Raw genomic sequence first — 23,786 nt, 5'->3', positions numbered from 1 at the left:
TATATTATGGATGGCAATGTAGCCAGAATGGGAAATTTGGAAATACCTGCAAGGACTACTGGGAAAGGTATACTCTTCAGTGGAAATAATGGCTATGACAATGATGTAGATCACAGCAGGTAGTGCCCATCTTTGCCACCTCGTGGAGGTAACACACTTAGGAATGAATTCACCACAGGAAAAAAATCAAAGTCAAGGGATGGAGACATTATCCTATCATTTACATCCATTGATTCAAACATGTCAATTCAAATAGCTGCAATAACAGCAGAATAGGTAATATTTATCAATTGACTCACTGAGACCTACTAGAAAAAAACAGCAAAATATTAAAAACTGTCAATTTGGTGGCATCAAAAAGCTAATACAACAGTAAAGAATGATCAGGCCAAGATCCAAGACAAGATGGTGACCTAGAGATATAAACCTAGCACCTAAGGATGCTTTTACCTTGGGCTTATTTGCTAATCCAGATGATGCAGTTGAGAAACTGATCACTATTTCTGACATTGCTCTAGAGCTAGTGGGATCAAACTGAGATCGCAAGGTTCAGAACTGGTTAAAACCAAAGTAAATGTTGCCCACTCTTTGAGTCGAGTTCCTAAAAGATTATACTCTAGTGAACCAGAAGTAAAAAAAAGTTCTTGCATACACTGCAACCCCACCTGAAGACATTTAAGTAGCCAGATTAAAAAAAAAAAAACACACACAAAACTCAATCCTTAACACATAATTAAGGTAACCCCAGAATGTTAGAGACTCCAGGAGTAGCATGAGCAAACAAAAATTATCTCTGGAGAAAGATAACATCATCTCAGGGCTCAGAATTGAGGCATGGAAAAACAACTGGAAATTTAAATGGAGAAAGCATGGCAGGGAGAGAACCAAAAGAGAAATGTAACAAAAATTCTCAGGATAAACTTTGCCTAAATCACTGGATGACTGATAAAACTATGTATGCACAGAGGAAAACTGAAGAAGTTGAGGGGAAAAAGTTGACAGAGGCTGGAGAGAAAGCTTACACTTGAACAGAGCTTTACTGTGAGTGTGATGTTTTTTCAACAGGATACATTCCACTGTGCACAGTTTTGGCAGCAAAAGCTGAAGCCCTACAAGGTTGAAATGTCAGAGGACAGAATCCAAGTCCAGCAGAACAGTTGGGAATCAGCAGAATCTCTAGAAATAGGTAAACCATAAGCAAGCTTCAAAATCTGTCTATAAACTTCACCCAAGAATTCTCAGAACGTTAAGAGTCCAGACACTAAAACATAATCATAAAGTTCAGTTTTCAGGCAAAAACTGCATGATTTACAAAGAAACAGGAAACAGTGATCCATATTAAGGAAAAAAGGGGTGTTAAGAGATACAATTCTGAGTACTCAGAATATAGAATCTAAGTGTTAGCATATAAAGAACTCCAAGCAGCTATTTTAAGTATGAGAATTAAAAGAACACACATTCAAAAAGAGACTATAAGAAAGAAAAAGCTGACAAAAATAAAAATAAAAATAAAAATTTACCATAAGGAGGTGATTAGAGATGGAAGAAGAAAGAATTGGTGAGCTTGAAGATAGACCAATAAAACTATTCAATCCAAAAAACACAGAGTTAAAACTACTGAAGAAAAATTAAGAGTCTCAGAGACCAGTATAGAACACTATGAGGCAGTTCAAAATAGATGAAACTCAATTCAACATGTATGTACAATAAGATGTAACAGAAAGAGAGCAAGAAGAGTAAAAAAGGTACACAATAGTTTTTCCTAAAGAAACAATGAACAAAAACCTCTCAAATTTGGTATAAAATATTACCTTGTAGATCCAAGAATCTCAACAAACCCAAGCATGATGAATATGAAGAATCACTTCTACAGTATATATCATACATAGTCCATCTACTAAAGGCCAAAAAAATACCTTAAGTGCAGCCAGAAAAAAGTGACTGGTTATACATGAGAAATGACAATGCAACTAATGGCTGACTTATCACCAGAAAAAAAGTGGATACTGGAACATCTTCATGTTCAGTGATGCTACTCTTCAAAAAAGAAAAACAAGTATTTTCCAATAAACAAAAATTAGATTTGTGGCTAGCAGACAAAATAGTTTAAAAAAAAATGGGGAAAGGAACAAGTAATAAAATTAGTGAACAAAAAAAAGAAAGCATTCTTGAGAAAAATAATACAACAGTCACAATAGAAAGCACATAATAAGATAATTTAAATCCTGATAACCATTCATTTATGAAATATGAATGAATTCTTATGTTATAATTAAAAGACTAAGTGTTAGATGGGACTGAAAGTAAAACAACAATGATATGGTGTATTCATAAAACAGTTGTAAAACATAGGGGGCAGAAAAATTTTAAATAAATGGTTGCAGGGAGAAAACAAACCACACAAACATTAACTATAAGAAGGTTTGTGTAGCTATGTTATTAGCAATAAAAGCAGACTTCAAAGCAAAAAGTATCACCAAAGGTAGTAAGAATCAACAATGATAAAAGTTTTAACTCATCAGAAACATGAAACAATTCTAAATTTATGTTCCCCAACCATACAGATTCCAATATATAAACCAAAAATGGACAGCAAAGCAAATCCATAACCACAGTAGAAGATTTTAACATCTCTCTCTAATAGACCCAGTATGCAGAAATTAACCAGGTAGGGATGTAGAAGTTTTGAACAACATGATTAACAAAATGACTTAACAAACACATAAATACTGCACCCAAAAAACTGAAGATTACACATTCTTTTGAAATACACACAAAGTAATTATGAAATCTTGTCAGAAACATATTAACAAGGTATTCAATCACATTTGCAATCAGGGAAATAGAAAGTAAAACCACTAAGAGACAGTGCACCATACCCTCTAGTATGACTAAAATTAAATATTAACAATATAAAGTGCTGCAGAAGATACAGTACAAAAGGAACTCTGCTGATGATTATAAACTGTTACAAACCCTTCAGGAAAAAAAATGTTGAATAGCTTCTGAAATAGAACTTATACTCTGTGTGCTTACTCACTTCAGTCATGTCTGACTCTTCGTGACTCTATGGACTACAGCCCACCAGGCTCCTTTGTCCATAGGGTTCTCCACTCTAAAACCAAGCTATTAAATTCCTAGGTATTTACTAAACATACAGGTGTGCATGTGTGTACTAGGAGACATGTATAAGTAAATGCATAGCATTATTTACAACTGTCTAAAAATGGAAACAAGTCAAATTTCCACCAAAAACAGAATGAACTACGGAGTATTAATATACTGTACAGCAATGAAAATTAATCAGCTACAGTCATATGCAACAATAGGACTAAATCTCATAAAGCTGGAAAAGCCAGAATCTGTTTGTATAAATTTCATTAACAGAAAAAAATGTCAAAAATGTGTTTTTTGATGGCAAAAATGTAAGGCAAAAAAATTAGTATCAGAAAACATAGGAGGTAATTCCCCAGCAGAGAAGGAAAGTAGAGGATCTGGCAATGTTTTAATTTTTGACAGGGGTGATTAAGCACACATGTACTTTTGAATACTTAAGTTGGACCTTTTTCCATGTACTATTCTGAGCATTCTTTCCACAGTAAAAAATGTTTCAAAACTGAAAATTTAGACATTTAAGGCTTTGGACGTTCCCCTAAGTAAGGTGTTAGCATTATCCTACAGTATTTTGTTTTTATTTTAATCAAAAATATACAAATACATATTTTAAAAATCAAATAAAGCATGTTATGAAAAACAGAACCAGTGAAATCCCACCCCAATTTCTGCTGCTGCTAAGTCACTTCAGTCGTGTCTGACTCTGTGTGACCCCATAGATGGCAGCACACCAGGCTCCCCCGTCCCTGGGATTCTCCAGGCAAGAACACTGGAGTGGGTTGCCACTTCCTTCTCCAATGCAGGAAAGTCAAAAGTGAAAGTGAAGTAGCTCAGTCGTGTCCAACCCTCAGCGACCCCATGGACTGCAGCCTACCAGGCTGCTCCATCCATGGGATTTTCCAGGCAGGAGTACTGGAGTGGGGTACCATTGCCTTCTCTACCCCAATTTCTAAATACATTCATATCTTTATTTTTCATTTTTGGATCTTATTATTTTCCTATATAAGAAAATGATTTTTATCTTCTTATATCCATCCCTCTGAAACCTCCCCCAAATTATACTACAGTCTACCTGAAGAGTGCTAACTGATTTCTTGACAAAATTGCAAACGCAATTCAATAAGAAAAAAAGTCTTTACAACAAATGGTGCTGGAACAACCGGATATATGTGAAGAGAAAAAAAAAACACTGACTCAAATCTGACATTCTATATCAGTGTTTATTTCAAAGCAAATTATAAGTTTACATGTAAAATATAATAGTGTTAATCTTGTAGAAGACAGAAAAAAATCATTGGGCTCTAAAGATAGAAAAGTGTTCTTAGAAATAACAAATGCATGACCCTTAGAATTAAAATCTGATAAACTAGACTTCATCAAAACAAAATATTTTAGTTGGTGAGAGAGTCTATGAAGAGGATTAAAAAGCTAGTGACAGATTTGGAGAAAATGTGTACAAGTCACATACCTGACAAAACACTCATATCTAAAATATAAAAGTACCCTGAAAATTCAGCTGTAAGACATCAGTAAAAATACGAAAATAAGGACATTCGAAAATCATCTCCATAACACGAAAAAGAAAACTGACAAAAACAGTCAACATTTTCCTAACACTAGAAATTAACCAAAGGCTTGCAGCAATCTGGGGAGAGCTTATTCAAGAAAGATGGCTAATCTTGATGAGACCAGCAAACTCTGTGGCATCGATTCTGCCCTTTTCCCATCCTCCCAACACAGTAGACTTGAAAACCAACAGTCCACAAGTCTGGTGAAAACTAGCAGCCTGGTAGTTACCCAAGAGGGGCAGATAAGGGCGACAGTTCCTTTACTACTGCATCCTCAGAGGACTGTTCATTATTTGACATGTCTGGTGGTTTCCTGGAAGACCCCACTCCCAAAGCTATCCTAAGAGTGTACTCAGTGCAAAAAAAGCCTTTTCCCCAAAGGCATTTGTCAAAAACAACTGTAAGCAATTGTACCATGTTATAGGTGGCTGAGGCAGAGGATAACAGATGAGACCAACAACAGACTAACCAAGAAGTTTAAAAAGAAAAAATGGGGCTTATAAAAGCTCTAAAATATTCCTGACAGTCTACGCGGTCAAATGTATGCCCAGAGCCACACACAAGCTGCAGGCTGTGCACATGATCAGGAAGGGCCTGAGAAAGCCCTAAGTGCACACCTCTGGCTAACCTGGAAGCTCTGCACATCAGGAAACAAAGGGTAAAGCTAAGGAACAAATTTCCTGGTTGAGTGTTAAAGCTGTGCCCCAACAAACATACACACAGAGCCTCTAAACAAAACTGGAAACGTACTCATCTCAGGCACTGTCCAATTATCGGCTGACCACTAAGCTAACTGAGTAGAGACATTTCAGTGGCCACACAAGGAAAAGAATATATATTTTACAGAATTAGTTCTGAAAAATCACTCAACTAGCTAACAGCAACAAACAGTAACAAAAACAAATGCTGGGAAAGAAAGAGTATCTAATCATCAGAGCTGCCATATTATTTAAAATGTAGCTTTCAACAGCAACAAAAAAATGACATTTTAAAAATGTATGGCTCATACACATGAAAAAAAGGCAAGTGAAACTGTCTCTGAGGAAATGCAGACATTGGACTTAGTGAACAAAGCTACAAATCAGCCATTTTAAACATGTTCTAAGAACTACTAAAGGAAATCTATGTCAAAAGAACTGAAGAAAAATATAAGATGGATGTCTCACAAACAGAAAATATGAATAAGGAGATAGAAATCATGAAAAAGAACAAAATAAAAGCCGAAAAATACAATCATGAAAATGAAAAATTCACTACAAGGTTTCAGCAGCAGATCTGTTGTACAAGAAATACTAAAGAGTATACTTCAGGCTGGAATCAAAGGACAATGGTGAGTAACTTGAATACACATGAAGAATTAATGAGCATGGTACCCAATGTTCACTGCAACATTATTCACAATAGCTAGGGCATGGAAGCAACCTAGATGCCCATCAACAGATGAATGGACAAAGAAGCTGGTTTATATACATATATATACATATATGTATATGTATACACACACACACACAAAATGGACTATGCTGCTGCTGCTAAGTCACTTCAGTCATGTCCGACTCTGTGCGACCCCAGAGACGGTAGCCCACCACGCTCCCCGGTCCCTGGGATTCTCCAGGCAAGAACACTGGAGTGGGTTGCCATTTCCTTCTCCAATGTGTGAAAGTGAAAAGTGAAAGTGAAGTCGCTCAGTTGTGTCTGTGAAAGTGAAGTTGCTCAGTTGTGTCCGACTCTTAGCAACTCCATGGACTGCAGCCTACCAGGCTCCTCTGTCCATGGGATTTTCCAGGCAAGAGTACTGGAGTGGGGTGCCATTGGGCTATAACTCACCCATAAAAAGGAATGCATTTGAGTCAGCACTAATGAGGTAGTTAAACTTAGAGCCTATTATACAGAGTGAAGTAAGTCAGAAAGAGAAAAACAAATATCACATACTAATGCATATATATGGAAACTAGAAAGATGGTACTGATGAACCTATTTACAGGGCAGCAATGGAGATCCAGACATAGAGAACAGACTTATGGACATGGGGGCAGGGAAGGAGAGGGTGGGACAAATGGAGAGAGTAGCATGGAAACATATATACTACCATATGTAAAATAGATAACCAGTGGGGATTTGCTGTATGACTCAGGGAACTCAAACCAACGCTCTGTGGCAACTTAGGGGTGGGATGGGGTGGCAGATGGGAGAGAAGTTCATAAGGGAGAGGACATATGTATACGCCTGATTCATGTTGATGTATGACAGAAACCAACACAACATTGTAAAGCAATTATGCTTCAAAAACAAATTAAAAAAAAAAAAGCATGGGAAAGGTAACTTGATAATATAGAAGTCTAATTTAAAAAAGTGTTGACTGTTTCTTCTCCTGTTGGAGTTAAAAGCCATGGAAAAACAATTTGCATGGCACAATGAAAAGCAACAATAGAAGAAGAAAGCCAGGAAAAAATTTTAAGACATATAGAGAACAAATAGCAAAATGAAAGACATAAATTCTACATTACTGGAATTAAATGCAAATTAATTGAGTATTCCAATCAAAAAGCAGACATTTGGTAGAATGGGTAAAAGAACACAATCCAACTATATGCTGCTTACAAGGGACATATTTTAGGAACTTCCCTGGTGGTACAGTGGATAAGAATCCACCTGCCAATGCAGACCGCACCGGTTCAATCCCTGGGCCAGGAAGATTCCATGTTGTGGAGCAACTAAGCCCACTGTGCCACAACTAATAGAGCCCGCCAGCAGCAACTACCAAGCCTGTACACCACAACTACTGAAGCCCCTGTGCCCTGAGCCTGCAGACCACAACTACTGAGCCCATATGCAGCAACTACTGAAGCCCATGAGCCTACAACCTGTGTTCCACAAGAGAAGCCACCACAATGAGAAGCCCTTGCAACACAAAAAAGAGCAGTCCCCACTCACCACAAATAGAGAAAGCCCACACAAGGCAAGGAAGACCCAGTAAAGCCAAAAATAAATTAATTTTTAAAAGGAGACAAATAAAAAAAAATAAAGAAAGAAAAATATATAAATAAAATAAAAGGAGACAAGATTCAAAGAATTTAAAAGTGAAAGGACAGAAAAAGATATCCAGTGCAAACAGTAACCAAAAGACAGCCACTCTAGCGGTTATATTATTTTCAGACACAAGACACGAAGGGAAAAAAATCATTACTAAAGACAAAGAACGTTTTATAAGAAAAAAGGTTCAATTCATCAAAAATTATGGATAAACTGTAAATATATATACTCCTAACAAAGCCACAAAATACATGAAGAAGAAACTTACAGAATTGAAAGGAGAAATAGACAACAGACAAGAGCAAAAACAGATGGAGACTTCTGTGCCTCACTTTCAGTAACAGAAAGAACCAGATAGGAGACCAATCAGAAAACAGGACTTAAACACTATAAACCAACCAGATCTAACAGGTAACTACAGAATACTCAAAAAAAGCAGAAAACACTTTTTTCTCAAGCATATATAGAACATTCTCCAGTATACAGACCATATGTTAAGCCATAAAACAACACATTTAAAAGGAATCAGATCATACAAAGTATGTTCTCCAACCACAATAGAATGAAACTAGACATCAGTAACAGAAGAAAATTTGGAAAATTAACAAACACATGGAAATTAAGCAAAAGATTCCTAAATATTCCTTAGATCAAAGAAATCACATGAGAAACCATAAAATATGTTGAGATGAAAACAAAAACACAACACACTAAAACTGATGAGATGAAGTAGCAGCAGTGATTAAAGGGAAATTTATAGCTATATATATCTACTTTAAAAGGAGGTATCAATAATCTAACCATCCATCTTAAGAAACCAGAAAAAGAGCAAATTAAACCCAAAGCAAACAGAAGAAAGGAAACAAAAAAGACTATAGCAGAAATGAAAGAGAATTTTTATAAATAAAAACAATGAAATCAAAAGTTGGATTTTTAAAAATACCAACAAAATTGACAAACCTTCAGGGAGGGCTTGATCAAAAAAAAAAAAAAAAGACAAATTAAACAAGCTAAACCACCACCACCACACCCTATTTTATTGAGCTTCACAGATACTATCTTTTTTTTTTTTAAACAAGCTGAAGGTTTATAGTGACCCTGCATGAAACAAGTCTATCAGCACCATTTTTCCAACAGCATTTGCTTACTTTGTGTCTCTGTCACACTTTGGTAATTCTTGCAGTATTTCAAACTTTTTCCACTATTATTTTTTGCTACCTTTGATCAATCACCTTTAATGTTACTATCATAATTGTCTGGGGGCACCAGAAACCATGCTCATGTAAGACAGTAAACTTAATACTGTGTATTCTGGTGGCTCCACTGACTGTTCTCGTATCTCTCTCCCCTCAGGTCTCCCCATTCCCTGAGACACAACAATATTGAAATTAGGCCAGTTAATAATCCTACAATGGCCTCTAAGTGTTCAAGTGAAAGGAAGAGTCAATCAATGCAGCAAGCTTCACTGTTATTTTAAGAACTGCCACAACCACTCCAGCCTTCAGCAACCAACCTCCCTGATCAAATTGAGGCCAAGACCATCAACACTGAGGCAAGACAGTCAACCAGCAGAAAGGCTGCAACTTGATGAATGATAATGCTTAATAATAAAGTTTTTTTAAAGTATGTATACTGTTTCTATGGAGAAGGCAATGGCACCCCACTCCAGTACTCTTGCCTGGAAAATCCCATGGACGGAGGAGCCCGGTAGGCTGCAGTCCATGGGGTTTTGAAGAGTTGGACACGACTGAGCAACTTCACTTTCACTTTTCACTTTCATGCATTGAAGAAGGAAATGGCAACCCACTCCAGTGTTCTTGCCTGGAGAATCCCAGGGATGGGGAGCCTGGTGGGCTGCCGTCTCGGGTTGCACAGAGTCGGACATGACTGAAGCGACTTAGCAGCCAGCAGCAGCATACTGTTTCTAAGACATAATGCTGTCACACACTTAATTCACTTCAGTATCGTATAAACATAACTTGTATATGCACTGCGAAACCAAAAAATTCACATTACTTGCTTTACTGTGGTGATCTGGAACCAAACCTAACTATCTCAAGGTATGCCTGTATTACAATCAAGAATGAAAGGCCAGTTTTAATACTGGCTTTATAACAAGAAATACAAAGGATTATAAGGGAAGGGTACAAAAAACTGAATGGCAAGGCATAAAGTAACCCACATGAAATGGACGAATTTCTGGGGGTAAAAAAAGCAAACTGCCAGAACTGATTCAAGAAGACACTGGAAATCCCAAATGTCAAGAGATTAAGTGATGAAAAAACTTCCCACTAAAAAAGCAAGGACCAGATGGCTTCTCTGGTGACAGCTACCTTTAAACCAAACACGCAAAGAATTGACACCGATCCTTGTCAAACACAGGAAAACAAAATTACAGATAATATCCCTTACAAATAAACTCACAAAAATCTTTTTTCTTGTGTGTATGTTTCTTGAAGATATATCATCTAGACCCTTTTGTCCTCCTGATGAACTGATTATTCTTCAGACCTGCTGCACAGCCACCTTCCTTGCATCTCTCTGCACCATCATCGTTTTCCTGTGCTAAATCTTATTTCCTGGATCCCTCCTTTTTTTGATTCACCCAATCATTCTGATAGAGCCCGGGTCCTCTAGTAAATTACTGAGAGAGATGGTGCATTTGAAGTAAATATTCGAACAACCTCATATGTTCTATGTATTTACTCCCACATTTGACAGCTTTGGGAAGGTACAGAATTAGTAGTTTGGAAATAAATTTTCCTTTAGGATTCTGAGGCATTATTTCATTATTGATTATTTTTCCAAAGATACTGATTCCTAATCTCTATTATATTGTCCATAAACAAAAGTTTTTAGGAATTTCCCTGTTTCTGATGCCTGAAATTCTATCATGTTGCTTGGTTTTTTTTCGAGTCACTATGCTGTGCATGCTATGAATCCTTTTAATGTGGAAACTCAAGATTTTTGTGGAATTATTCTTAAATCCTCCATCCATTTCCTCCCATTCTGTAATTCTGATTTTTCATATGTTGAACTTGCCAAGAGTGATCCTCTAGCTTTATTTTCTCTTACAACTCACAACTCTTTTGTCCTGTTTTGTGAAAGCTTTTCTCAATTTTACCTTTCAACATTCTACTAGAAATTTAACATCCTAAATTTCTAACTCTTCTGTTAAGTATTTCATATTCTAAATGTCTAAGAGCTTATTTTCTAAGGATTGACTCTTCATAATATCCTTTCTCATTTCAAAGTTATAATTATCCCCTTATTTCCAAAATTATCGGTAACTTTTTAAAGTTTTCTTTTAAAACTTAAGTTTTAAAACTATTAAAGTTTCTACCCACTTCCTCTTAGTCATCCTTAATCTCATATTTTAAAATGAAAAAAGGTTTAAAATGAAAAACCTAAAAGTTGTCTAGTCAATGAACCCAGAGACTATCACACAATTATAAATGAACTCTGACACAGAAAGACTGATACTATCACTTATATATGGAATCTAAAATACGATACAAATGAACTCACTCCCAGAAACATTAAAAGAAAAAAAAAAATTAACAGGTTGCAGCAGGGAAGGGAGGACTAGATTGAGTTTGGGGTTGGCAGAGGCAGGTTACTATGTATGGAGTGCATCAACAGAGTCCTATACTATGCAGCACACAGAACTATAGCCAATATCCTATGGTAAACTATAACGAAAAAGATTAAAAAAAAAAGTTGCCTTGGAATTCTCTGTTAATAGGTAGTATCAATGTAAGATGATCAGTCTGATGATTTCCCTGGTGGATCCTCGTCTATTATTATCTGTTGGTCCCTCTTCCTCATCAGTTTGCTATAATAGAATGACTCTTCCAATCTTGCCTTTGGGGGCAGAAGCTTGATGTTAGTATTTTCAGAACCAGGAGGAAAGAGACTCCATGATTCCTAGTTTAACATGTAAAATTTTTCTCAATTCTGTTTCTGAGTGTGACACTCTTAACCTGAGCTTGCCTACTGTTCAAGAACAGAGTATCAGAGAGGAAACCTTGATAAAGGTAAGAAATATCTTCTTGGCACCATGAGGGTTGTTAATTTGTTATTAACTCTTAGACAATTCTTTTATTGTGACCTGCAGCCACTAATTCCTGAAGCACCACAGTGTTCAACAGCACAATTCTAGACCATTCTAGGCCTTTCCCACCAAAAGTGGAAAGTTGAGTTTTCTTAGTGGTACAAAGTTGCTGCTTTCCAGCTTCCAGAGTTTTACTTCTGTGATCAACTTTCCAGTTTTTTCCTTGATACCCTATGATTTAAAAAAAAATTATTATAATTCTACAAGGGGGTTGATTTCAAAATAAATGGTTATTTAATCCACTATGTTTAAAAAGATACGCATCTCACCAGTTTTGATGTGGCATGTCTTCTTCACTGTTGCTCCTTTTTAAATCGTATGAAATTTAGGCTCAAGTTTGAGTAGGATACAGTTTTAATCACCCAAATAGTTAAAATCACTTTAGCTTTAACAACTAGCTTTTCTATAATGTAGTCAAAATATATTGACTTACACAATTTCTCTTATTTAAAATTTCAAATTCTCTTTGAAGCCCAAGACATTAAAAAAATTTTTTTAATTGACATAAATTGGAAAAAATGTGTATTTATTGGGAACAAAGTTTGACATATACCTGTTAGATAAAGCATATTGCTATCCAAATCTTCATAGCCTTAATTTTTGTTTACTTAATCTATTAAATTCTGAGAAGTAATTTAAAATCTCCTGAAAAAGACTGATGTTATCAATTTCTCTAAAAACACTACTTCATGTTTCAATGCTATTTGAGTTTATCACACAAACGCTCAAGCCTACTATTGTTTAGTGGTCTAATTTTTTATTAATTAAAAAAAATTCTCTTTTTCTCATTCAAAGGTTTTGGACTAGAAAAGTTTTAGCCTTTGCTTGATATGAATGTCTAGTATTATTTTTGCCATTCATTTCAAACATTTGCTATTTTTACTTAGATAAAACTCTTATCAGTTCTGTTCAGTTGCTCAGTCGTGCCCGACTCTTTGTGACCCCATGAATCGCAGCACGCCAGGCTTCCCTGTCCATCACCAACTCCCGGAGTTCACCCAGACTCACGTCCATCGAGTCAGTGATGCCATCCAGCCATCTCATCCTCTGTCGTCCCCTTTTCCTCCTGCCCCCAATCCTTCCCAGCATCAGAGTCTTTTCCAATGAGTCAGCTCTTCGAATGAGGTGGCCAAAGTACTGGAGTTTCAGCTTTAGCATCATTCCTCCCAAAGAAATCCCAGGGCTGATCTCCTTCAGAATGGACTGGTTGGATCTCCTTGCAGTCCAAGGGACTCTCAAGAGTCTTCTCCAACACCACAGTTCAAAAGCATTAAGTCTTCGGCGCTCAACTTTCTTCACAGTCCAACTCTCACATCCATACATGATCACTGGAAAACCATAGCCTTGACTAGATGGACCTTTGTTGGCAAAGTACTGTCTCTGCTTTTGAACATGGTATCTAGGTTGGTCATAACTCTCCTTCAAAGGAGTAAGCGTCTTTTAATTTCATGGCTGCAGTCACCATCTGCAGTGATTCTGGAGCCCAAAAGAATAAAGTCTGACACTGTTTCCACTGTTTCCCCATCTATTTCCCATAAAGTGATGGGACCAGATGCCATGATCTTCATTTTCTGAATGTTGAGCTTTAAGCCAACTTTTTCACTCTCCACTTTCACTTTCATCAAGAGGCTTTTGAGTTCCTCTTCACTTTCTGCCATAAGGGTGGTGTCATCTGCGTATCTGAGGTTATTGATATTTCTTCTTCCAGCCCAGCGTTTCTCATGATGTACTCTGCATATAAGTTAAACAAGCAGGGTGACAATATACAGCCTTGACAGACTCCTTTTTTCCTATTTGGAACCAGCCTGTTGTTCCATGTCCAGTTCTAACTGTTGCTTCCTGACCTGCATACAGGTTTCTCAAGAGGCAGGTCAGGTGGTATGGTATTCCCATCTCTTTCAGAATTTTCCACAGTTTATTGTGATCCACACAGTCAAAGGCTTTGGGATAGTCAATAAAGCACAAATAGATGTTTTTCTGGAACTCTCTTGCTTTCTCGATGATCCAGCAGATGTTGGCAATTTGATCTCTGGTTCCTCTGCCTTTTCTAAAACCAGCTTGAACATCTGGAAGTTCACAGTTCACCTATTGCTGAAGCCTGGCTTGGAGAATTTTGAGCATTACTTTACTAGCGTGTGAAATGAGTGCAATTGTGTGGTAGTCTGAGCATTCTTTGGCACTGCCTTTCTTTGGGATTAGAATGAAAACTGACCTTTTCCAGTCCTATGGCCACTGCTGAGTTTTCCAAATTTGCTGGCATATTGAGTGCAGCACTTTCACAGCATCATCTTTAGGATTTGAAATAGCTCAACTTGGATTCCATCACCTCCACTAGCTTTTTCATAGTGATGCTTTCTAAGGCCCACTTGACTTCACATTCCAAGATGTCTGGCTCTAGGTGAGTGATCACACCATCGTGATTATCTTGGTCGTGAAGATCTTTTTTGTACAGTCTTTCTTTGTATTTCTGCCACCTCTAACTCTTATAAAACCACATAAAAAATTGTAATGCAATTTATAAAGGGGAGGAGAGTGGGAAAGAAATCTATTCCAATTAAATTAAGAAAAAGCTGTTAGAAGGGTACTGGGTAACCAAACTTGACAGAAAGCTGGAAAATAAGGCACGGAAAAGGAGATAAGCCAGGAGATAACCAGGCAAGCAATATCACACCAAAGGACATCTACTTAGGATACCATTTGTATCACTCTAATGGCAATGCCACCATTAAGACATTCACTGCCATAGCGTAAGACTTTGATTCCACCACAGCCAGAGAGATACCTCTATCTCCTCTTCTACCTCCCTCCTGTATGAGCTGTTTCAGTAGGATCAAAATATATGGAATAGTCAATTTGGTTTCCTAGTTTCCATCCTGTTTAAACTGCTGGCTCTCCTTGTTTATGTTGTAATTTTTCGCTGCTTATGAGCATGCAGAGGCCTATGGCAGAGAACACAGGTAAGGATGGGTCTATTTCCAGTAAGTTTGCAGCCACAAAAAGTATAAATATGGAGCTATTCAAGAATGAGGTTCAGGGCAAGGCTTTCAGGCAAGTTTCCTATTCCCAAACCACTAGATCATCCAATATTCATGGAACAGTACATAGTTCTGCTGTCATCCTTTACCACTCTGTCTACATAGAAACTCCAATCTCAGCGATACAGATAAAAAGGCTTTTCCCACTGACTGCTGCTGCTGCTAAGTCGCTTCAGTCGTGCCCGACTCTGTGCGACCCTATAGACAGCAGCCCACTAGGCTCCCCCGTCTCTGGGATTCTCCAGGCAAGAACACAGGAGTGGGTTGCCATTTCCTTCTCCAATATCCTTTCCCATTGGAGTGGGTTGACATTTCCTTCTCCATTTCCTTTCCCACTGACAGCAGGGGACAAACTATTGTCCTTTGCTTTACCTGATTTGTCTCAACAGATAACTTGGATGAAGTCAAATGTACCTCCCTGTATTACTATGGTGCCAGAAACCACAGTAACTTTACTAACTAAAGTTAAGCCTATATTAACTATGAGAATGGTTAAAATATAAACTTGTTATAAGACTAACATACTATCTTAAAACTCCAAGACTCTATTAACTCCTAAACTCTGTTGTATTTATTAACTCTAAAAGAGACAGAAATATACTTTTAAAACTATATTATTTTTATATTTTTTCATATTTTATAATTCTATTTTTCATATTTTCTAATAATCATACTCATTGTAAGACAATGCATGCATGTTTGGTCAATTGTATCCAAGTCTTTGCAACCCCCTGGACAGTAGCCCGCCAGACTTCTCTGACAATGGAATTTTCTAGGCAATAATACTGGAGTGGGTTGCCATGCCCTCCTCCAGAAGATCTTTCCCACCCAGGGATCAAACCCATGTCTCTTGCATCTCCTACACTGGCAGGTGGATTCTTTACCACTGAGCCACTGGGGATGCCCCTTCTAAAACAACAGTATACATTCAACTTAAGAACTCTTAAAAACTCCAGTAAAGACAAACATCTCACATCTTAAATACCAGAAACTACTATTGCCCAGCAGGAACTACATTTTAGGGATTCCCCCAATAAGAGCAGTGCCTTCACAACTGCTTCCGAATTTTAAAACATCTATTTCTAAAAAATTTAAACACTGGTAGTCCAGATTATTCATTTTTATTATCTTCTGTTTTCATACCAACTCCCATTCCAATTAGAATATTTCTTAAGACATGCCTTAAATGTACTATTATAACTGAAAACTCAACAATACAATTACAATCTCTTACTATTCATCTCAAATATTTCTATAGTTGACAGTACTAACAATTTTTAAAACATACCACTATAGCATAACTTTCTTGGTCTTAGTTGTCAAAGTTTTTTTTTTTAAAGCTCATAAGTTAAATTTTAAAAAGCTCCTAAGTTTTTTAATATAAAGCAAATTTTATCTCAATTAGTATTAGTAACTTATATGTAAACTGTGTCTCCACATAAGTTTATTTTCAACACCAAAAGATAGTATTAATAAAATGGCTCCATTCTTATATTAACTTTATACTACAAACTTAGGAGCCACATTTTCACCTGTTTTATTTTAAAACTATCCATTCTTTCTCTTAATATACCCTCTCTACCATTCACCAAGATAATGACCCCTAACTGGCCCTTCTCACTTTAATCTCTTCTCTAATCATATCATATCTGGCTGCTGATCTTTCTCATTTTTCTTCATGTATTTCTGTTCAGTGGCCTTTAGTAGAACTCCTTATTTCTAACACAAACTTTTTTAGATTCCTCCAGCTCAGGTCACAACCTTATAAGCTTTACTTTTTATCACATTCATTTAAAACAGTCTCTACCTCAAACAAGGAAAATACTTGCATTCCACAATTCCCATCTCTGTGCTTTTTAACAAACCTTCACCCTAACTGATACTCCCTTCCTTCTCCACCAATCTATAAATATCACTTACTCAAAATCTAGGTTAAAAAGTACTTTTCCCAGGAAGCTTTCACAGTCTTACTACACACTGGTCATATCATCTTGTGTAAATCCAGTAATTTAAATGTTTCATTATTAAGCACTCTTCAAGTTGTATCTTAGATAATGACCTCTCTGGAGCAGGAACCACATCATTTGCTTTATATATCTGCATTCTCATCCTAGCGTGATACTAAATGAATTTTATACAGTAATTAACCCCGTTAAAACAAGAGAAGGCTGGAAGAAACACAACCACAGTTAAAAGGTTTTTCTGAATACAAAAAAATTACATCTCCCAAAACCAAATTCAAATATAACATTCATTTTTTCAAAACACATAGAACTTTCCCTTAAATATTATTTTTCTACACACAGAAGTCAGGTCTTAAAGCTATAACAGCATGCTAATTATTTTGTTTGTAATATTCTAAATCTAGTCCCCAAAAGCTATTATATAAATTCTTAGTATTTTAAGGATAATATATTTTTCAATGTCTAATCAATTTTGACCTCTATACTTCACAAATACAAAACCTACATAGTAATAGTTCACAGATGAGTTTTATTTCTTCAAGATAACAAAATGCTTCGAGCAAGAAATTATTAAGCAAACTTGGTACAAATTCCAAACAACAAAACTTCATATAAATACTTTCATTCATAAGCTCAAAAATATTCATAATCCAAACATTAATGAGAAAGTATTTTCATGTCCACATCTGCACAATTTACAAAACACATCTATTCCTCAAAACTCAGCATACTAGAATGTGAAGATACATATTTTCATTGTTATGTACTTTTTATAACTTTATTATAAGAATACATGTTTCAGAAAAAAATCTTTCTCCCAAAAGCACCAACTGTTACACTACAATAAGGTTTACAGTGCTCAACAGTCATGAAAAATCAATGCTGTAACCGTTAATCCCATTTGCAAAAAAATTATTGAAGCACAAGTGAAAACCATGATCAATAATTCCATTGCAGATCAATTTACAAAGTATCCTTCATAGATTTTAACCATTCAAACTTTTGTGCAACTCTCTGAAGGTAGCATTCTCGTTCTTTACACTTTTTAAACAGCAAAATCTTTCTGGTTGAGATTGGATACTTGCCTGTAAACGAAAGTACAAAAATTTATTTCTACCCCTACAATCACAATCAGAAATACTCAAATACCTTATTAAGCAACCTGAAATGCCTGAAAGCTAACTTACATAATGCCTAGAAGCTACTAATAAAGAGGTTCCAAAAAGCAGCTATATAAGGAGGTAATCCAAGACCTCTTCTACCTATTTCTTGGCTATATGCCTAGAGGATACTGTAATGAAAGCAAGCCAGACAACTATGTTACCTATGGAGGAAATTCAAATCTCTGCATTCTAAACAAATTTTCTTGTTATAAAACCTCTCAAGGGTTACTATTAATGAAAACTGAAAAACATCTCTGATGTTGATATATATCACACTGGGGAAAAAAAGGCCTACAGTACAAACTACCTATCATCTAATTTATTTCCAAATTCATCCAACAATGCCAATAATAGTACAGAGACAGATTCAGGCATCAACTCTCACTACACTGGGAAAGGACGAATATGCCATTAGCAAGTTTGAAAACAAGCCAAACCTATTTCTGATGATGGCGGTCAGAAAGGTTACTTCTTTGAGGGAGAATTAATAGGAAGGCCACAAGGCACCTTTTTCAGTGCAGAAAATGTTCTATACCTTGATCTAGGTTGAAGTTACTGGGTGTATTTATTTGTGGAATTTCATTTACTTGTATTCATAAGATTTGTGCAGTTAAATATATGTAAATTATATATAAGTAAAACATTTAAAAACAAGTCACCAATAACGGTAAAATCTAAAAACCTTTTCTCAATTCTCATCCTTTCTCCAGCATATTTCTAATCACAGAACACCAGTAGTCCCTAAATGCAACTCTTTCCCGCTATAAGACCCACAAGGCTTTGTTAGCATTCTGCCAGCACTTTTCTTAAACTCTGCCTCATATTAATTCACTTAATAATTCAATATTCATTAACTGCTCATGTGCAAAACACGGGATTAGGCAACCTCCAACATTTATCTAACACACACACACACACACACACACACACACACACACACACACAGAAACCAAACTCCCTAAGCTGGATTCAAGCCACCCTATTATTTGGTTCTAATAATGTCTCCTCTTTTAATTCCCATCACTTCTTTACGGGAATGTTCTTTCCCCAGCATACTCTTTTCACAACTATCCTTAAGACACAGTTCAGTTTCTACTTTATCCTTTCTCGGTACTTGTATAGAACTTACTACCTACATCTGCACTGTCCAAAACACGACTAATGAGCACCTGAATCCCATTGGTCTGAACCAGGATGTCCTTTAAGTAGGTAACACACTGGATTTTGAAGACTTGATGTGAAAAAAAGAATGTAAAGTATCTCAATAATGTGTACATGCTGAAATGACAATATTTGGATATATGGGGTTAAATAAAATGAGTCAAAAATGTTAATTTTACTTATCTTTTAATGTGTCTATAAAAAAATTTAAATCACATTGTGGCTCAACATATTTCTACCTGCCAGTACTGATCTATACAACCTATTTATAGATTATAGATTTATTTGGCATCCACCCAATGAGTGCAAGAAATTCAATATTAAGCCCATTCTCTTTATATATACTAAAGATTATATATACACACTAAATATTATATACATATTATATAATAAAATCAACTAGTATTCTGTTGATTTAAGTGCCTATTTAATTTTAATATCAATTTTAAAGATTTTTAACAAGGAAGCTTAAGACACTTCAGAGTATAAAAATATTTTAAAAGTTTTGTTTTCATTTGGCTATAAACTGTTAAAATGTTACCTACATTTTATACATATCCTGCTGCTGCTGCTGCTGCTGCTGCTGCTAAGTCACTTCAGTCGTGTCCGATCCTGTGCGACCCCATAGACGGCAGCCCACCAGGCTCCCCCGTCCCTGGGATTCTCCAGGCAAGAACACTGGAGTGGGTTGCCATTTCCTTCTCCAATGCATGAAAGTGAAAAGTGAAAGTGAAGTCGCTCAGTCGTGTCCGACCCTCAGCAACCCCATGGACTGCAGCCTATCAGGCTTCTCCGTCCATGGGATTTTCCAGGCAAGAGTACTGGAGTGGGGTGCCATTGCCTTCTCCTTATACATATCCATTTTGTGTTAAATGTCTCACCAGACAGACAGTACTATTAAACTCATAGAATTTCTAATCCCAGAGTATTAGTTCTAATTAAGCTAGATTATTTTTCATCTTAGTCACTCACTAAAGAAAAAAGCAGCTTCCATTTTGACCAACATCACTGTACCACGTCCAGCACCCAAGACAAAGAACCTTTATTTGGGGGTATGAATAAACAATGTGAGCAATAAGACACCAACTGAAATGAGGGTAGGCAGAAAAATGCTTTCATAAGGTTAAGTTTCATAAGTAGGAAACAAAACTTACAAATTATATAATAAGGTAAAATGGCAGATATACGGAATGAAAGGATAGGAAGACAGAACAGAAAGGTCTCATCTGTAGCCAAAATATACCTACATTCAAACTTGGCTGCTCTACTGTTTACTGTCTATATGACCTAAATCTGAGTTTGTTTCCCTGCATATGAAATGGGAATATGTAATATAAATATATATATTATAAAGTAGCATCATTATAAGGAATAATAATAGATGCTTAATTAATGTCAGTCTCATCTTCCTTTCCTTTAATACGAATGATTATATAGTGGTGACAAGATTATGGGTGACTTCCCCTGTCTTCCTTTTCCAAACGATTGAAAGTATTTTTTTAAACAAATACTAAATTTTTAATATTTCATACTCGCACCTCTCCTCATGTGAACTTAAAAAATACTTTTACTAGCTGCCTTTTACAATTTCCTTTAAAGTTTAAAATTTGTATTGGTAGTGGGGGAAGTAGGTGGTATAAGAAAAACTTAAAGACTGGGAAATAAGTTTAAGACTAAACCAGCATAGACATGTATAAAACAAAAAGTGTGGAGAGGGAAACAGCAAAAGGAAATGCTACTTGAGGGAATTCCCCTGACTAAGTCGGACTAAGCAGTGAGAAGGTTAACATTCTTCTTCTCAATCCTGCTTCTGCTTAAGCCACTCCTCACTCTCATCTGGGGTTTATATGTACTTTACACACAAATATCCATAGCCACTCTCGCCCTTCTCTCTACTAATACTTACCACAATCCTCATGGTCAAAATCTAAAGTGGAGTGAAGAAACTGAGGATGTTGTAACAAAGTAAACCAACACACTGGCTGGGAAGAACTAAAATGCACTCATTCCCAAATGCATTATTATTATTTTCATCACTTGATAGTCATAAAAGAAAACGTGTTCCTGAAATATTAACGCTGGTTACAGCTTTAAATGCTAGCACTGAAGATGCCACACTTTGGTGCCTATATTCCTTTGAAGACATAAGCCTCAAAATGGAACACTAAAAAAGTATACAGCTTCAGATCACTGACAGGTGAAAATTTCAAGATACTATTGTTTAGTCGCCAAGTTGTGTCCAACTCTTTTACCACCCTATGGACTGCAGCCCGCCAGGTTCCTCTGTCCAAGGGATTTGCTAGGCAAGAATACTGGAGTGGGTTGCCATTTCCTTCTCCAGTCAAGTTACTGTAGTGAAAACAATTAAACAATGGTGATAATAACTATTATTATTATTTCAATAGTTAATATTTATTCAGCATTCATTGCATACCAGAAAACTAAGGGCTTTACTACATGAATTATGTAATATAAACCCAAACCTCTACGAAGATATTATTATTCAATCTACTTGCCTAGTGCTCACAGAGCTAGATCTTAATCCCACCAGTTTTACATCAATACTTCCTCTTTTTAAACCTTATCCTCCCATCCCGCACAAACTATTCAACAATAATTAGGATTCATCCCCTTCCCCAATAATTGTGGTGTTTTGAAAGTACTAGTTATGTTTAACATCTTCCTCAAGAAACTGATGAAAAAAATATTATGCTTTCAAGTAAAAGGGTAAATACTCTGGAAAAAAGGGTAAAATTTTTCATCTTTTATAAATATTAGAAAAATAATTGATATAAAACAGGTAAATACACTTTAAAAACGGTGCTTTAATCACAACACTTTATTAGGCACTTTATTTTAAAATTATCCTTTTGACTCATAACATATTTAGTTTCCTGACTTTGTACAAAGTCTTTTAAAAGCTGTGTTTTCAATGCCATTCATATGTAAAATATCATGTATGAAACGAGATGCCAGTCCAGGTTTGATGCACGATACTGGATGCTTGGGGCTAGTGCACTGGGACGACCCAGAGGGATGGTATGGGGAGGGAGGAGGGAGGAGGGTTCAGGATGGGGAACACATGTATACCTGTGGTGGATTCATTTTGATATTTGGCAAAACTAATACAATTATGTAAAGTTTAAAAAAAAAAAAAAAAAAGCTGTGTTTTCTCATAGATACAGAGAATAGAGTGATTGCCAGAGTGGAGAAGGGCATGGGCAAAATAGGTGAAGGAAATTAAAAGGCACAAACTTCTAGTTATAAAATAAGTAAGTCATGGGGAAGTAGTATATAGCATAAGAAATATGGTCAATAATATTATAATAACTTTGTATGCAGTCTGATAGTTACTAGACTTATTGTAGTGATCATTCCATAAATGTTGACCACTATGTTGTACACCTGAAACTAAAATACTATGGTACATCAACTACGTTTCAATTTAAAAAAATAAATAAAACTGCATTTTCAACCTCAATGAATGACATACATACTAAAAAGGCTAATATCTAAAACCTTATATTCATTACTCTAACCAACATCACTTATACCACAATAGGAATCAAATTTCAAGAACAAATCACTCATCTATACTTTTCACAAAGTTACTTACAAAATCAGAGTTCCAAGAATTCCAAATGAAATGGGAAGGTTACAGCTTACAGACAGGTAGAGCAAAAGACTGGTAGAGGAAGAGTGCACGGGCAATCGCTTTGAAACAGTAATCTCAATACAGTCTCACTTTCCCTCATCTAAGAGAAGTATGCACTGCTGCTGCTGCCCTAAAATTCTTCTTCTCTTCCTCTTGAAATCCTCTTGGAAATTCCTCCTGACTTTTCTCCTGAAATGTTATCTCACAGGACTGCTAACATTTCTCAGTAGTCTACCTTTTATTTTTAACCTAATGGAACAAAAACACACTAACTCCTAATCACATAAGAGTTCCTAGTAAATTCAAAGAAAACAGTTAACTTAGCACTTTAGCTTCAGCAGATCTAAGAAAAAAATTAAACAGAACAGCAAGTGAGGCCCTAGAGAGAAGAATACACTTTTTTCATGTAGACTTCATCTATCTGAAGACCACGAATTGAATTTAGTGCTCTGGCTTTGAGATTTCAAGGGATCTTTATCTTGGTGTTTCATTTTGTTTTAAGAGGGGGAAGAAGAGAAATACTTTAGTCAACCAGCAGGGTGAGCTAGTGCTAGAATCAGTTTGATTATTCTCAATTTCATTACTCAGTTCTCTCAAAATTCAATGGTGCAAATGGCACTATCAAAAGCAGCTATTCCCACCTAATAAACCCAATTAAAAGACTTTACTTCTAGAACTGCTTCAGTCAGTGCTACATAATTGTGTTTAATATTTACAAAGCAGACTATACCAGAGAGATTAATAACAAATGTTAAAAAGAGTTTATTTGAATATCTAAAGTATTATACTATCCATCCTTTATTAGCATGTTTTATAAACTATAAATTAAAAACTCTAAAAAAAACTGCTAAAACTAGTGTTCAATCAGAGAAGGCAATGGCACCCCACTCCAGTACTCTTGCCTGGAAAATCCCATGGACAGAGGAGCCTGGAAGGCTACAGTCCATGGGGTCGCTGAGGGTCAGACACGACTGAGCGA

General features: G+C 36.1%; 1 protein-coding gene across 24 annotated transcripts in view; it reads right to left on the bottom strand.

Moving 5' to 3' along the window:
- Positions 1-23,786, bottom strand: part of ZNF644 (zinc finger protein 644) — a 96,664-nt gene that overhangs the window by 68,932 nt on the left and 3,946 nt on the right. For 3 of the 24 annotated variants that reach the window (XM_070786134.1, XM_019957081.2, XM_070786135.1), the window contains exon 1: positions 1-23,785. This exon is cut by the window's left edge. The exons of 14 other annotated variants lie outside the window; for them this stretch is intronic. The gene's annotated coding sequence lies outside the window, so the exon portion shown is untranslated. 7 more of the 24 variants (XM_070786137.1, XM_070786139.1, XM_070786136.1 and 4 more) reach the window with 6 other exon arrangements.

The sequence above is a fragment of the Bos indicus genome, chromosome 3, assembly GCF_029378745.1.
Source record: "Bos indicus isolate NIAB-ARS_2022 breed Sahiwal x Tharparkar chromosome 3, NIAB-ARS_B.indTharparkar_mat_pri_1.0, whole genome shotgun sequence".
Taxonomy (NCBI): domain Eukaryota; kingdom Metazoa; phylum Chordata; class Mammalia; order Artiodactyla; family Bovidae; genus Bos; species Bos indicus.
Note: the sequence above shows the minus strand (reverse complement) of the source record. Positions and strands in the feature narration are given on the sequence as shown.